We start from the raw sequence: 15,869 nt of genomic DNA on the forward strand, positions 1-15,869 counted from the left end.
CAATACAATATGTTGGTATTTGTCCAACGAGAGTTAAAGTTAAACTGGTGCTCAATGTAGAATAGGCTGCTAATGGAATCTATTTGTGCTTGGCCTCCACTAGATCCTGATAGCTCCAGAAACGATTTATTGCACTTCCTGCTTGAAATCCTACAAGTAATTATTTATGGTTATTTTCTACACATAATTGTTTGTTGAATTATTGTGCTTATTGAGGAGAAGGATATCAGTTATAGGCAACTGAAATCTCCCTTCGGAGCACTCCAAGGTTTGTTACACCACAAGAAAGTGCAGATTCCCTCTACACTGCCCAGCAATTTGCCTTGATCCTCTGTCTCAATAGAACAGCCTTATTGCACTAGTGTGATTTTTTTTCTATTGCTCATTGTGGTCACTAATACAATCCCTTTGAGTGAGAATACCAATATTATGCACATGTATACAAAATATGGGCAGTTTGGTATTATCACCCACGCATCCATGGATTCTTTTGAATCCATGATTCATCTCACCATTACAACCAGCAGAGAGATTGAAGGCTTTCCTTCCCAATGTAGGGGGGTATTAAGTGGGGTTCCTTAGGGGTCTGTACTGGGAACCCTCCTATTCTTCCTATATATTAATGACCTGGATTCACAGACCCAGAGAAAAATAGTTGAATTTGCAGATGACACCAAGTTNGGGGGGAACTGTGAAATCAGAGGAGGTAGCAAAGGTCCTATAAAAAGAGGCTATGCACATGCACACTAGCAAATGGAATTTAATACAAATACAAATATTTATTTGTATCTAAGAATTGGAAACAAAAGCACTCCATGGATGGAATAGAACTTACCAAGAGGAAGCTGACAGAGATCTAGCAGTGTTTGTTGACTTGTCGTCACTGTGTCTAATTTAAGGACTAATTTAAAAAGCGAGTTGATGCTATGATGATAATGTGTGTATTGTGGAAAGATGAGATGGGCCAAAGGGCCTTCTTCATCCAAATCAATCTTGTGATCTTGTGATGCTGGCATGGATTCCAAGCATTAAGACATGTGAAGATGGTATATAATAACCTATTATAATGAATAAGGTCAGAGCATGTGCAGTTAGGGGAAAAGTAGCAGAATCAATAGCAAGCTGGCTACAAGACAGAAAACAGAGAGTGGGGGTAAAGGATAGCTACTCAGATTGGCAGAGGGTGGGAAGTGGTGCTCCATAAGGATTGGTATTGGGACCACTGTTGTTCACAATTTATATAACGATTTGTACTCGGGGATCAAAAGTACAATTTAAAAATTTGTGGACCACACCAACTTGGGGGCTGTAGTTAATACTGAGAAGGACTGCAACAAATTACAAGGCATTAATAATCTTGCTGAATGGACATTTAATTGGCAAATGAATTTCACATGCCTCAAGTGTGAGGTGGTACATTTTGGTAGGAGGAATAAGGAGATCACATATTGTCTGGAAAATAAGAATCCAAATGGGGTAGAGGAGCAAAGGGATCCATGGTACAGAAACACAAATGGCTAAAAGTAGTAATGCAGGTTAATAAGGCTATAAAAAACGCAATCCAGGTATTGGGGTTCATTTTCTGGAGCGATAGAAATGAAAAGCAGGGAAGTTATACTAAACTTATATTGAACCTTGGTTAGACCACACTTGGAGCACTGTGTACAGTTCTGGTCCCCATCACTAGAGAAGGTGCAAAGGAGATTTGTAAGGATGATATCGGAACTGCAAGGTTATACCTATCAGGAAAGACTGAACAAGCTTGGACTCTTTTCTCTTGAAAAGAGAAGGGTGAGGGGTGACCTGATAGAGGTCTTTAAAATGATGAAAAGTTTTGATAGGGTAGACATAGAGAAGATGTTTCCACTTGTGGGGGAGACCAAAACTAGGGGCAATAAATATAAAATAGTCACCAACAAATCAAATAGGGAACTCAGAAGAAACTTCTTTACCGAGAAAGAGGTGGGAATGTGGAACTTGCTACCACAGGGAATAGTTGAGGCGAATAGCATAGATGCATTTAAGGGGAAGCTAGATAACTACATGAGGGAGAAAGGAATAGAAGGTTAGGTTGATAGGGTTAGTTGAGGAAGTACAGCAGGAGGCTCATGTGGAGCATAAATGCCGGTATAGACCAGTTGGGCCAAATGGCCTGTTTCTGTCCTGTATATTCTACATAATTCTATGTAATAACATCTAATCCGTTTGTTATTTTCAACGTTAATATGTTTGAAATTCTATTGCATTAATAAGTCTGCAGTAAAGTAGGTTTAATGAGATAAGTAAAAATGCAAGGATTATTATAATAATATATTAATAGTAATCCTTGCATTTGATATACGGCCTCATTACATCATTGAGACATCTCAAAACGCTGCACAGAATATATTGCAAAGTGGACTGACTGTATATTTGGGGGCGGAGGGAGGAAGGGAAGGAAAATAACCTCAGATGCCTGGTGCTGTTTTCATTACAATTACAAATTACAAACAGCTTTTCATAAACACAATTGTGCAAATTTGAGTTTGATTGATCTAATAGACTTTGATGAATGTAGAGTGCAAGACTCATATTACATTCCCACCTTAACCTTCTCTATTCCAGAGGAAGCACTCAACACACAGTAGCTGTTAAACAAAGCTTAATGCTGTTAATGAGAAACTAATAGTTCCTTGGAGCTGCTCTCCCTTTGAACAGTGAATGGTTTGAGGTATAAAATGGATTACCGAGGTGGGAACATGTCTTAAAAAAACTAGGATGAAAATTAAGTTTTAACAAATGGAACATAGAAACATTTTGAGGTAAAACCTCAAAAGACACATTCAGAAAAGTTTTGAAAATCATCCTTCTGTACCACTAATATTCAAAAACTATGGTGATATTTGTACAAATTCTTGTTTCATAGGTCAACAGATCTCAATTGAAATATTTCTGTAAGCATCATTTCCTGAACTTTGTGAAAATCTCCTACGAGCATACATACCATAGCAGAGAAATGAAAAGTTTGCTGTGTATTTAGACCATACAGTTTAAGAGAGCACTTTTGCTCATTTGACTGCTTCTGTGGTATTTGATTAGAATCACTGATGTTCTCAGAAGCAAACCAATATGATGTCTAAACCTTCTGCATCACATTTATATTCTTGCATTGAAAAAGTACATCTCAATGACTTTCTCGAAGATCTGTTTACAACATACTTACAGAATGCCTTTAACACAAAATAAACATCTCAAAGCACTTTAGAGAATGAAATGAATTAGAAATAAGAATGAACGTGTTATTCAGGCAAAAATAACAACCGTGCCAGCAATGTCCCTGAAATATCAATGAGATGTCTCACCGATAAACTTGCTTTTTTAAGGTCAATTTAGATTTACTTTAGGTGAGCTGAGCATCTGACGCATGCAGAAAGATTGTTTAATTATTATTATCATTATTATTAATTAATGTTAGCTAAAGTTGTGATAGTTGTGATAGATAGAATACTGTTCTCTATGAGATTAAAATATGATAAAGTTAAAGTTAAATGAGCAAAAGTAGAAGAGAGAAAATGGGAATAACAATAATAATGATAATATGAATAAAAGAAACTTCATGGTCAATAAAATTGTTCAGATTTTTAATTTAAAATTGCATTTTTGGGAGTAATGGAGATGATTGTTTCAATAACATGATAAGTGCTATTCAAATGCAAAGATTTTTCTTCTTATTATTATGTCAGGATGTCTAGATAAACTAGAATTCTTCAGCATCAAAACAAGATGCCTCAGAGGCGTCTTGTACGGACAAGATTCTAAATGGGATAAAGTAAACTAAAACCAATAGATACGCCAAGGAAGCAGGACAGGAGGGCACAGGTTCAGAGTTGTGAAGGGCAATTTTAGAATGTGCATCAGAACTATTTCTTTACACAGTGAGTAATTGCTTTGAGACTCTACCGTGCGTGAATATCAATGAAAGTTGTTGCTGTTGTAATCAAAAAGGGGTTTATGTTTGTGGTATACAGTGAATGTTAGGGTAAGAAAGGACCTTCTGACATTTTGGTAGCTTTATTATTGTAATATTAGTGATTATTTGAGTGCACAAACTAAAAACTTAAGGCACCTTCCAACCAAGAAAGACCATTTTGTCTCAGGAATTGTTGGCAGTCTAAAGGTTAAATGGTGCTATCAGTGGGTGGTGTTGGTTGCAGCCTGGCTGTGAATCCAGTTGAGATGGTAGAATACCACAGAACTTCCACATGCCGCCACAAGATTAGAAATTCGCACCTGCTCATAGAAATGTACATCTATGGCAAACATCTAAATTGCTACACAGTAAATTTTCCCTATCAGTACAAACTGTTCCTTGTAATTCCTAAGGTAATAGACCAACATGAACTATTTGCACTAATATTAAGAATCTTTTCTTGAAGGTTTGTGTCAAGTATTAATGATGCTAAAGATTAACAACAACAACAACAAGATTCCATTTATTGAGCGCCTTTCACGTCGGGAGGACGTCCCAAGGCGCTGTACAGTTGGGTCAGGACCCAAGCAAGGGGGAAATGGTCAGGGTGAGGGGAGGGAAGGGAGGGAGCGAGGAAGGGGTAGAGAGTCGAGAGGGGAGCTGAAGGCACGGTCAAAGAGAAAGGTCTTGAGACCGGCCTTGAAGGAGGAAAGGGAGGAGGCGGCGAAGGCACTGGGGGATATGATTAATAATCATATTATAAACACAAATGTGCAATCTTCCCAGCCTCTCTGGGTATATAGATTCACACCTTCCTCATAAGATTAGCAGAGAACATAGTTCCATAATTAGATTACACCTCCACACCTCAAGAAGAGTCCTTGTCCAGTGAAATGTCATCATGACTAGAGAATGTATTCATTTAGTAAGATCTAGGTCTCATCTTGGCTCAAATGGTAGCACACTTGCCTCTGAGTCAGAAGGTTGTGATTTCAAGCCACACGTCAGAACTTTCAGGTCATAATCTGGGTTGACACTCCAATACAGTACTGTGCGAGTGCTGCATTCTTGGAGGTTTCTGTCCTTCAGATAAGGCATTAAACTGAGGTCCTGTCTGCCTGTTCAGATGGACATTAAAGATCCCTTGGCACTACTCAAAAAGAGAAGGGAATTTGTCCTGGTGTTCTAGCCAACAATCCCCAGATTAAATTGTTCATTCTCTTCATGGCTGTTTGTGGGATTTCATTGTGGTTGAATCGGCTGTTGTGTTCACATGCAAATACAGTCACTACGCCTCACAGTAAATCCCGGGAAGTGGTTTAAGATGTCTTGAATGATGTGTTAAAGCACTATATCAAATGCAAGGATTATAACTTGAGTATAGTAATGACTCACAAACAGCAATGAAGTGAAGGACCAATTTTAGCTGGAAGATTGATTGCCTGGACACCAGGAGAAACTCTTTTCAAGTTGTGATGTGGAACGTTTAAGGTCCTCCCCGGGCAGAATCATGGTTTAATGTCTCATATGGAGTCCTGTAGCTCAGTGGTTAGAGCACTCGCCTCACAAGCGAAAGACCTGGGTTCGATTCCCGGCAGGGCGAAACCTTGGGCAAGTTTCCTTACTCCACACGCCTGATAATAATCCTTCAAAAAAAAACGATAATAAATTGGTCACTTCAATCCACGACTGTTGGTGGGGTACTGCTGTGAGCAATTGGCTACCGCGTTTGGCCCCAAATATACGGTGAATTCACTTTACAGTATATTCTGTGAAGCGCTTTGTGACGTCTAGAAGACATGAAAAGTGCTATCTCAAATGCAAGGATTATTATTATTGTTATTATTATTTGAAGGGTGGCACCTCTAACAATGTGAAACTATCAACCCAGACTATGAGCTCAAAGTCCCTTGGGGCTTGAAGCTACAACCTTCTAACTCAACGATAAGAGTGCTACAAACTGAGCCAGACTGCACATGTATATTTTATATATATGCTCAAAGAAATATAGCAACCTCCTGTTAAAAGCTTAAAATCAGTTTAATGTATTTTAAAATCAATGAAATAAATTATAGCTTCAAATGTTTTAGGTCAAGACCTAGTGTAAATAAATGTAATTCCAAATACATGAATTACATATCATATGTCTTAAGACAAACTACAAGTGCAACTAGTGTATTTAGATATCATTTAATAAGGTGATTAGAAATCTACAGATTACAAATCTACATTTCAAACAATGAAAGTAAATTAAGCCCATCATGTATTGTTTACTCGTTTGCTTCAAGTCAAAGAGTAATCCTTAAAGAAAATTGTATCGCACTTCATCATGGAATTTTAAAGTGGAGTAAAACAAGGCCACCCTCAATCGGACACAAGGCTTGTCTTCCCTTCCCCCAACCAACAGTCAGAAAATGCATCTGTCAAAACTTCAAAGAAAGACTCATTTGGGTCAAAGTGTGTTAGTTACTCTTTGAGTTGCATTTGAATCTGCAAGGAGCTAGTTAATTTTTCAATGGTCAAAATTGTATTATGTAGACATTCAAGGCAATTATACCTCCCTTATCAAAACTGGCTGAAGTTTTGTTACATTTACCATCACAAGATTAATATTATCTTAGTTTTCTTCCACAGACACCACTTCATAATTTGAGTCCTGCTTGTGCTTCTAAAAGTGTTGTGTGAGCATAAACAAGAGGCTTTCGCCTTTAATGTGGACAAGCGCTCTATCTTTTCTTCTTTAAACTAGCAGCAGCAGCCAGGAACAAGGCAATTGGATTCAATCCCACTCACATGCATTACTACCCATTTTGCATTACACTTGCCATTTGCAATAGTTTAACTAGGTAGGGTGTCAATTTGAGGAGATAAATTATAACATTCCACACGTGTTGTGATGCCAAATGCATAAACGTCAAGGTTAAGCCACTACTATTATTAACACAAAATAAAAATGGTACTGCAGGTGCCAGCTCTGTTCAGGAAATATTTAGTTGACTAGCAATGGAATGGTATGAGGGAATCCAAGTCTTCATCTTCTTTCTTCCGACAAGCTGAATAGAAATTAAAAAAGTTTTAAAAGTAAGTTATTGTGAACATAAAAGAAGATGGAATATATATTACATTTGTAAGACAAATCTTTTAGCCTGCTGAATATCCATTTGGGTCTGAAACTGACAATTATTCAGCTACCTAGGAGCAATGTTATGCTGACTATAATTGCCTTGAATGTCTACATAAGACAATTTTGACCATTGAAAAATTAACTAGCTCCTCGCAGAATCAAATGTAACTCAAAGAGTAACTAATAACATTAATAGGAGATAATAATAATAATCCTTGCATTTGATATAGCGCCTTATCACATCTTCGAGACGTCTCAAAGCGCTTCACAGAATGTACTGTAAAGTGAATTGACTGTATATTTTTTGGCCAAAATGTGGCAGCCAATTGTGCACAGCAGCATTTCACAAACAGTTGTGGGTTGTAGACCAAATTATTGTTATTTTTTTAAGGGGTTATTACCCCCAGGAAAAGTGATCTGCCAATCGACTAACAACCGGATACCTACTTATTGTTAGGTAAACAGAGGCGTGTGGAGTAAGGAAACTTACTCTACGTTTCACCCTGCTCGGAAATCGAATCCAGATCCTCTCGCTTGCGAGTGCTCTAACTACTAAGCTTCAAGACTCCACTCCAGATGGGACTTCTTAGTTCTTTTAGCAACAACAGTCTTGCAGTGTTCAAGTGAAAATCGATATCCAAGTACATAAAAGGATGAGGAAAAGCATCACATCTTAATACTCAGTTTTGTTTCCTTCATCCAGCTGCACAATGCTATCAGTGTTGAAGTGGATAAGGCCTACTTTAAACCCCCAGGTGCAGTGAGCAGTATCTGCCTCAATTCCCCCGAACACAAATAAACTGACCACAATGGTATCTGGCCTTTCTCTCTGACGCAATTCCAAGATAATAGTCATTGAATTGTTTGGCATGCATGCAACAAGCAATTTTATTTCCACAAGAATGACTAGCTTTTGCACAACACAAAGAAATGACCACTCACAACTTACAACAACAACAACTTGTATTTATATAGTGTCCTTCATGCGGGAAGCATCTTGGGAAGCTTAAACAGTCACATATTAATACAGTAAATCACCAGTTTACCAGACTTTGGGTATCTGGAATCCGAACCGAGGCGCACTGAATCCCAAAGCAAAATTTGTTAAAAATTTCCAGGGCCGCACATGTGTAGACTCTTGACAGCCCAACTCTTTTAGTGTCTGTCCCCGCCTCATCATGCTTTCTGGTCTTCAATCGCCAGGGATATCGACTTTGGCTCAGTTTGAATCCCGGGAGTAAAAGATTTTTTTCTCCATGCAAAAATACAATAAGCTGTCTTATTAATCCGCTCACCTCGCAAATAAGAGGACCCAGGTTCGATTCTCGGAAAGGGTGAAACGTTAGGTAAGTTTCCTTACTCCACAGACCTCTGTTTACCCAGCAATAAGTAGAAACCCAGTTTGGGTTTGGCAGATAGCTTTCCGGGGGTAATAATCCTTCCAAATAAATATAAGAACATAAGAAATGCTAGAAGAAAAAAGACCAAAGTCTATCTAGTTTGCCTTCCTTCCTGGCAGTCACATGCACATATGTCCCAAACTACTTATGTACTATATCCCTTGATGTTATTTCCTAAAAGAAACTAACTAATCTGTGATTAAAAGAATCAACACTTCCGGTTTCCCTAGGGAGCCTGTCCCGCAGGTTCACTATTCGCTCACAGAAATAATTTTGCATAGATAAATAGTGTTTGGGTAAATAAATAAATCATTCAATCCACAACCGTTTGTGGGACACTGCTGTGCGCAATTGGCTGTTTTGTTTCAACCACAAAATACACAGTCAATATACACTTTACAATATATTCTATGAAGCACTTTGAGACATCTCAAGGACATGTAATCCATGCTATATCAAATGCAAGGTTATTTTTATTATTTGCTATCTTCTCTTCCTGGGATTTAAACAATTAATCACAATGCCGATACTGGCATTTACAGCCACTGAGGAAAGTTGGCGATGAGAAAAGTCGGTAAATGCCCGCAATCATTGTAATTACACGACCAGCAATTCCGTCTATCCGGTCCTGACCTCCATCCCATTGGGGCGGCCAATCCAGAACAACAAAATCTTGTATTTATATAGTGCCGTTTATGCAGGGTAGTGTCTCAGCGAGGATGAAGGTGATAGGTTTGCAGAGCCTAGTGCAGCAAAGGACACAGGCTGCAGAGTTCTGATTGTCTGCAGCTTGTGAGGAGACGAGGCAGAGAATTGGCATAATCTCGCCTGAACAGGCTATGGTAAAACTAGAGGGATTGCATATTTTAAAAGCCTCCTGTCTGAATCAACCTTTAAACATTTAAACATCATGCTTCTATTTGGCATCTATTGTTTACTACTGGAAATATTCTTGTCAAATGATTGTTGAGGTATTGACCTGGAGCTGGTAAGCAGCATGGACTGTGCAATTGTTAGTTTAATATGGTGAATTGATCTCTATGTAGAATAGCAAACAGTACTACTGAGTTGTTAATAATAACAATGTTATAACAAGGGTCCCTGGTGGCTGGCACTTGCATTCCTATTTTTATTATTGCCAGTTTACCAGCCAAAAAATGATAATAACTAGTACTACAAAATGTTAGTACTGTTCTGTACCAAAATAAAGATAACAGAAGTCCCTCATTTTCCCTGGGGGGATAAATGCACTACAGGATTTCGGCAGGATTGACATACATATACCAAGAAGAGACCAAGGTTCAAAATTTCGGATGGACTTAGCTCACGGAAATTTATTCCCAGGTTCAAAATACTTGTCTACTCATCACACTGTTCTTCATGGGATGTAGTTGTGCAGATTGGCTGATGTGTTGGTCTATATAATAACAACATTCCCTTTAATTTATAATCAATTGCATTTTGTGAATTGCTTTGAGATGTTTATTTTAAGGAAAAGCTGCTGCAGGAATGGTATCAGTTAGAAATCAGCCATCTCGGTGGCACTCTCAGTTTTGAGTCAATTGTTGGTTCAACCCCCATGTGGAGACTTTGAACTCATTCAAGGCTGACCCTCCGGTACATTACATTGTCAGCAATGCCATCCCTCAGATGAGACGTTAAAGTGAGGTCCACTTTTCCTATTATAGTGGATGTTAAAGATCATATGAAAAGAGAAGAGCGTTTCTCCTGGTGTCCATCCTGGCCAACAATTCCCCATGCACAATTGGTCATTTACTTCATGGCTGTTTCTGGGATATTACTGTTGCTTTTGCCTATACAATACATTTTACAGTAAATCTTGGGAAGCTCTTTGAGACGTCTTCCTGATGTAAAATATACTATATAAAATTCAAAGATTATTCTTATTTACAGAGTATACCAAATGCATTTGTGAGATTTTTTCTGAATAAATACTTCAATAACTTGCAAACAAGAAAGTGCAAATAGATTATTCATCTACTGTGAGAATGAACTATTTTCCATATTCATTATTTAGATTTTCACGGAAATTTTACAGGACAAAGGGAAGCCATTCAACGGAACATGCCAGTCCTGATTGTCTACTTACGTATGAATTTGGTGTGTGAAGTGTTCTATTTCTCCGTGTATTACTCGACTGCTGGACAGAAATGGCAGTGAGATTTGGGGTTTTATTATTGCTCTGCGAGGAGTAGATTTGTTTATGTTTTTTACTCACTTTTGTTTGTCTCACTTTATAGCTAGTTGTGGTGGAGACATCCAAATGGATTTGATATTATCCTTATTGAAATTGGAAATCTCAAAGGTGGTTCTCAAAGGAAGGAATAAGTATTTCAAGATTTTTCCAGATATTTTACTTTTCGAAGAATGTTTGGAAACAAGATTTCAGAAAACATTTGCAGGTAGGTAGTTTTCCAAATTCTTCTATTTGTGTAGGCTGACCAGGGTACTTGAATAATAATAATAATAATCCTTGCATTTGATATAGGGCTTTATCACGTCTTCGAGACGTCTGAAAGAGCTTCATAGAATATATTGCAAAGTGAATTGACTGTAATTTGTGGGCGAAACGCAGCAGCCAATTGTGCACAGCAGTGTCGCAGTCGTAGATTGAGCGACTAAATTATTATTATTATAAATTTTTTTATAAGGGATTATTACCAGGAATAGGAATTGCTGGTCTAAGGAAGACCAAGGTCCATTCAGCTCGTCTTCCACCATCCTAGCAGCGCATGCATATGTTATGTCCCAAATTATATACTGTATCGCACAATCTTATTTCTTAAAACAATTAAATCCTCCAGAATATACACAAACACATCCCTCAGCAGTGCCATTCTCTCCCCCAGATAGTGCAGAAACCATCATTATCACTACATTCTAATTCTTCATTGTGTTCAAAACAGTCACTACACCTGATGGTAATTCCTTGTAAATTACGTTGTGATGTTTAGGTTTGGTTCATTAGGTTCAAATGTGCAATTATTACAATAATATAATATAACCTTTGCATTTGATACAACACCTATCACATTGTTGAGGCATTTCAAAGCACTTCACAGAATATACTGTAAAGTGAATTGACTGTGTATTTTGTGGGCAAAACGTGGCAGCCAATTGCGCACAGCAGTGTCCCACAAACAGTTGTGGATTAAATGACCACATTTTTTTTTAAGGGATTATAACCCCCAGAAAGTAATCTGCCAATCGAACAAAGTAAAGTTCCTATTTACCACTGGTTAAACAGAGGCGTGTGGAGTAAGGAAACTTGCCTAAGTTTTCACCCTGCCCGGGAATCAAACCTGGTTCCTCTCGCTTTCAAGGCGAGTGCTCTAACCAATATACTACAGGACTCCACATATGGGTCCACAATATCTAATACCATTATGAGAGGAGAACCCATAGTTCTAATAGTGGTATTGGATATTGTGGTCAAAGCTCATCTAAGGTTGGGTTTGTCTCTTTCAATGGGTGACTTTTCTGTGTGCTGTTCAATGTATTGCCTATAGGCTTAGGTTCAGTTGCTGGAATGTCTGCTATTAGCCATTCATGTCTCATTCATCCTCCTTTGTTTTCTTTGTTTCAATCTTGTGTTTCATGTCTAAATCCTGGTGTTGTGGCTTTAAAACATATTCTATCAGCCTCTCTTGTTCTTGCAAAGAAAAATCCTAGAAGTATTTTGTCTGGTTTGGAAAGTGATACTGATATCACTGATATCATTGCACATTATCATGTCTTGTAAGAATTCTATATCTGTCCTAGTTCTTTTTCTTGTGGCTGGTGATTTTCGGTTTTGTTTCTTCTTGACATTGTTCTGATAGAAGGTCACACTCAAAACTTTAATCTGACTTCTACTTTCAGATGTTGATTAACTTCATGTGCATTTCCACCATTTATACTTTAGATTTCTAGCATTTGTTATGCATTCCATGAGAGAAATACATCGCTTTTCCTTACTGCTTCCGAATAAAGGCCATTCAGCTCATCAAACATATTCTGTCATTTTATTATAATAATGATAATTCTTGCATTTGATATATCGCCTTATCACGTCTTCAAGATGTTTCAAAGCACTTCACAGAATATACTGTAAACAGAGATGTGTGGAGTAAGGAAACTTGCCCAAAGTTTCGCCCCAGTGGGAATCGAAGCCATGTCTCTCGCTTGCAAAGCAAGTGCAAGAGGACTCCACAATCATGGTAGATATTTTAATGCCATTTCTCCAACATCTCTCAGGAGAGTTTGCAATAGTCAGCCTTAGGTGAGCTCATTGACTTGCAATTTTGGCTCATTGCAAGCCCTAGCCCTAATGGTGGTCCCAGCGAGAAAGCTTGCCGGATAGCAATATGAATGGCAAGCTATAAGTTTTTAGCTGGTTAGACTCCAGCAGTACCCTAAAACATGCTCTGGGGTCCCAAAGTCTTGGCTCTTGCCAACTTGCGCCTAATACTTTCCGGAATTAGGTAAGCAGGATGCATCCCTCCCTGAAGAGAGTGTGAATACCATTCCAACAATCTATCTTTGGGATTTCCATGTGTAGGTGAGATGCGTGGAATTCTCAGCTTGGTTTGGATACTCTTAAGCATGGTGATGGGTTTCCACAGGTGTCAGACACCCAGCTGACCAAAATAATAATAATAATAATAAATCCCCTGAAAGTGGTGTTTCGTGCTGGGACAGACTCTCAGTAACAACAACAACAACAACAAAATTACATTTGTATAGCGCCTTTCACGTCGGGAGGACGTCCCAAGGAACTGGACAGTCAGTGTTTCGGATCCCAGCTGCGGATTGGGATTGGGGATGATGGAGAGCAGCGAGGGAAGCAGGGTGATCAAAAGCACAGTCTTGAGATAGGTCTTGAAGGAGGCAAGGGAGGGGGCAAGGCAGAGGGTCTATGGGATGGAGTTCTGTCGGGATAGCAGGGGTCCTGGAGTCAAGGGTGGAGGCAGAGGGGTACAGTTGGGTGTCATCTGCATATAGGTGGAAGTTGACCCCATGTCTGCGGATGATGTCGCCAAGAGGCAGCATATAGATAATGAAAAGGAAGGGACCAAGGACAGAGCTCTGAGGAACGCTGCACGAGACGGTGTGGGGGCTAGAGGAGAAGCTGTTTGTGTAGATGAAGTAAAGGCGGTGTGAGAGGTACGATCTGAACTATTCAAGGACAGAACTGTGAAGGTTTAGGTAAGAGGAGAGGCGGTGGATGAGGATAGAATGGTCAACGGTGTTGAAGGCAGCAGAGAGGTCAAGAAGGACGAGGAGGCAGAGGGAGCCCTGGTCGCAGATGGACAGAATTTCATTTGTCACTTTGACCAGGGCTGTTTCTGTATTGTGGACGGCATGGAAACCTGAATGGAGGGGTTCGTGAAGGAAGTGGCAGCACTCAGAATTAAGAATTTAAGATGTTTTTTTCCCCACAAGTAATCTTGGATCCGGAAGACAATTTAGTGCCCTAGCTTCGACCTCAGTTAAAGCAAATATAATTACAAAGCAGTTTTAGTTTCCAAACAGATTTAACAAACAAAAAAGGCAAAATTATATGAAGGATTCTCTAAACAAAGGGATGTGTGGATCTGTATAAAAATTGGTTATAGCTATGTCCTGTTGAGATGTATTTGATAATACTTTGATAATATTGCATAAGTTTCTTTCCAAAGTTTGCCTTTATTACCATCCCAACTTGTTTCATTCTTTATGTCACAGTAGTTACATTATATTTTTACTGGTTGGGCCTTTGAACACAGATTCTCATAAAACATGAAACATAAGACTTCAAAAATCCTATTCATTGGATAAATCTAATTGATTATTTGACCCTGCATGGCTGAGCTAATATTTCTAGTGCATTTCTTTTGATGATTTAAGTCTTAAAACATTTATCAGTGTACACTTCTGGCGACTCAAACGATAGGTGCTACATTTGTAACACTTGTAACTTGACAAGAAAGATCCCAACTTTGATTGTGGTCCATGTTAAATTATATCACGTCTCAGCTCGGATCCAAATCCCTGACTGTCCAGCGCCTTGGGATGTCCTCCCAACGTGAAAGCCGCTATACAAATGTAATTTGTATTGTATATCTACTGGTGGTGCGGTGATGGTAGCCATATTAGCCTCAGTACCCTGAACTAAGTAAAGGAAAACTCAGTCAAGGTTCTTACTCCTGTTCATCATCTGTTTCAGTTGGAAAGTGAATGTGTGCAGGCATCACTACGGCCTGAAATTCTTCATAGTCCTATCTTGAAGACCATTATTAACTTTAAATTTAAGTCTGTGCAGAATTGTGGAAAACTCACAAATTCAAGCTTAATTTGTAAATTATTTTTCTGCGGTTGTGTCAGGCAGGATCACAGTTCTCTAAGGTACTGTTGATGACAGATTTACCAGCCTGGCTCATCAGGACAAATTGAAACAAGATATATGTGATTTGGAAGGCTCATAAGCATGGTGATAGATTTCCATGTAAAATATTTGGGTAACCAAAAACATATCTGATCTGATTAAGCACTTAATTTTTAAGGACTCTTCTCAAATGCTAAATGATTCAACAATTCCGCCATAACCATCTTTAACAAGATCTTAACAATATTCAATTGACCTTTTTCTTCCCTTTATCAAGATATATTTTAGCTCCAATTTTTTGAGCAGAAAGAATGCTCAAGTTAACCCAAATAATGGATGATTCAGTTAGAGGTACTGCTCCCAATAAGCTGCCCATTTACGTTAAAATTAGACATCACAAAAAAGTTGGATGTTTTGTTCTGAATTAATAATAATAATCCTATCATTTGATATAGCACCTTATCGCGTTGTTCAGACACCTCAAAGCGCTTCACATGATATACTATAAAGTGGGGCTTGAACCACAGCCTCTGACTCAGAAGCGAGAATGAATTCGGATAAATTTGTTATCCTAATTCAGGTCCACTGCACCAGCCTGAATTAGGATTACAAATTTGCAAATGTTCTTGTTGAATTGCTCCCTTAACACAAAAGCTATCACTGATGGATAGTAACTGACATGAGGATGAGTAAGAATGACAATAGCATCTCTGGAATGTTAAAGTGTTTCTACATGTTATTCCAGATTCTATGCTTATGATTAATTAGGGTCCAATGATCTTTATTTCCAGTAATGTGTTATTTTAGTTCACTGAATTGTAAGAAAAATAGAGGTTAAAGGTCCACATACAAAGGATTATTCAATAGCCAGTCGCAGATCAGAAGCAGGCATCACACCACAGTCGATTTTAGCAATAAAATCTAGCACCTTATTTCTCAATTCTTTTGAAAGAGAGTTATTTTTTGTATTTCTCAGAGGATTGTTATATTGAACAGATCACCATGTATCCTATACTGAAGCAAGCAGGT

The sequence above is a fragment of the Callorhinchus milii genome, unplaced genomic scaffold (assembly GCF_018977255.1).
Source record: "Callorhinchus milii isolate IMCB2004 unplaced genomic scaffold, IMCB_Cmil_1.0 Scaffold4, whole genome shotgun sequence".
NCBI classification, from domain to species: Eukaryota; Metazoa; Chordata; class Chondrichthyes; order Chimaeriformes; family Callorhinchidae; genus Callorhinchus; species Callorhinchus milii.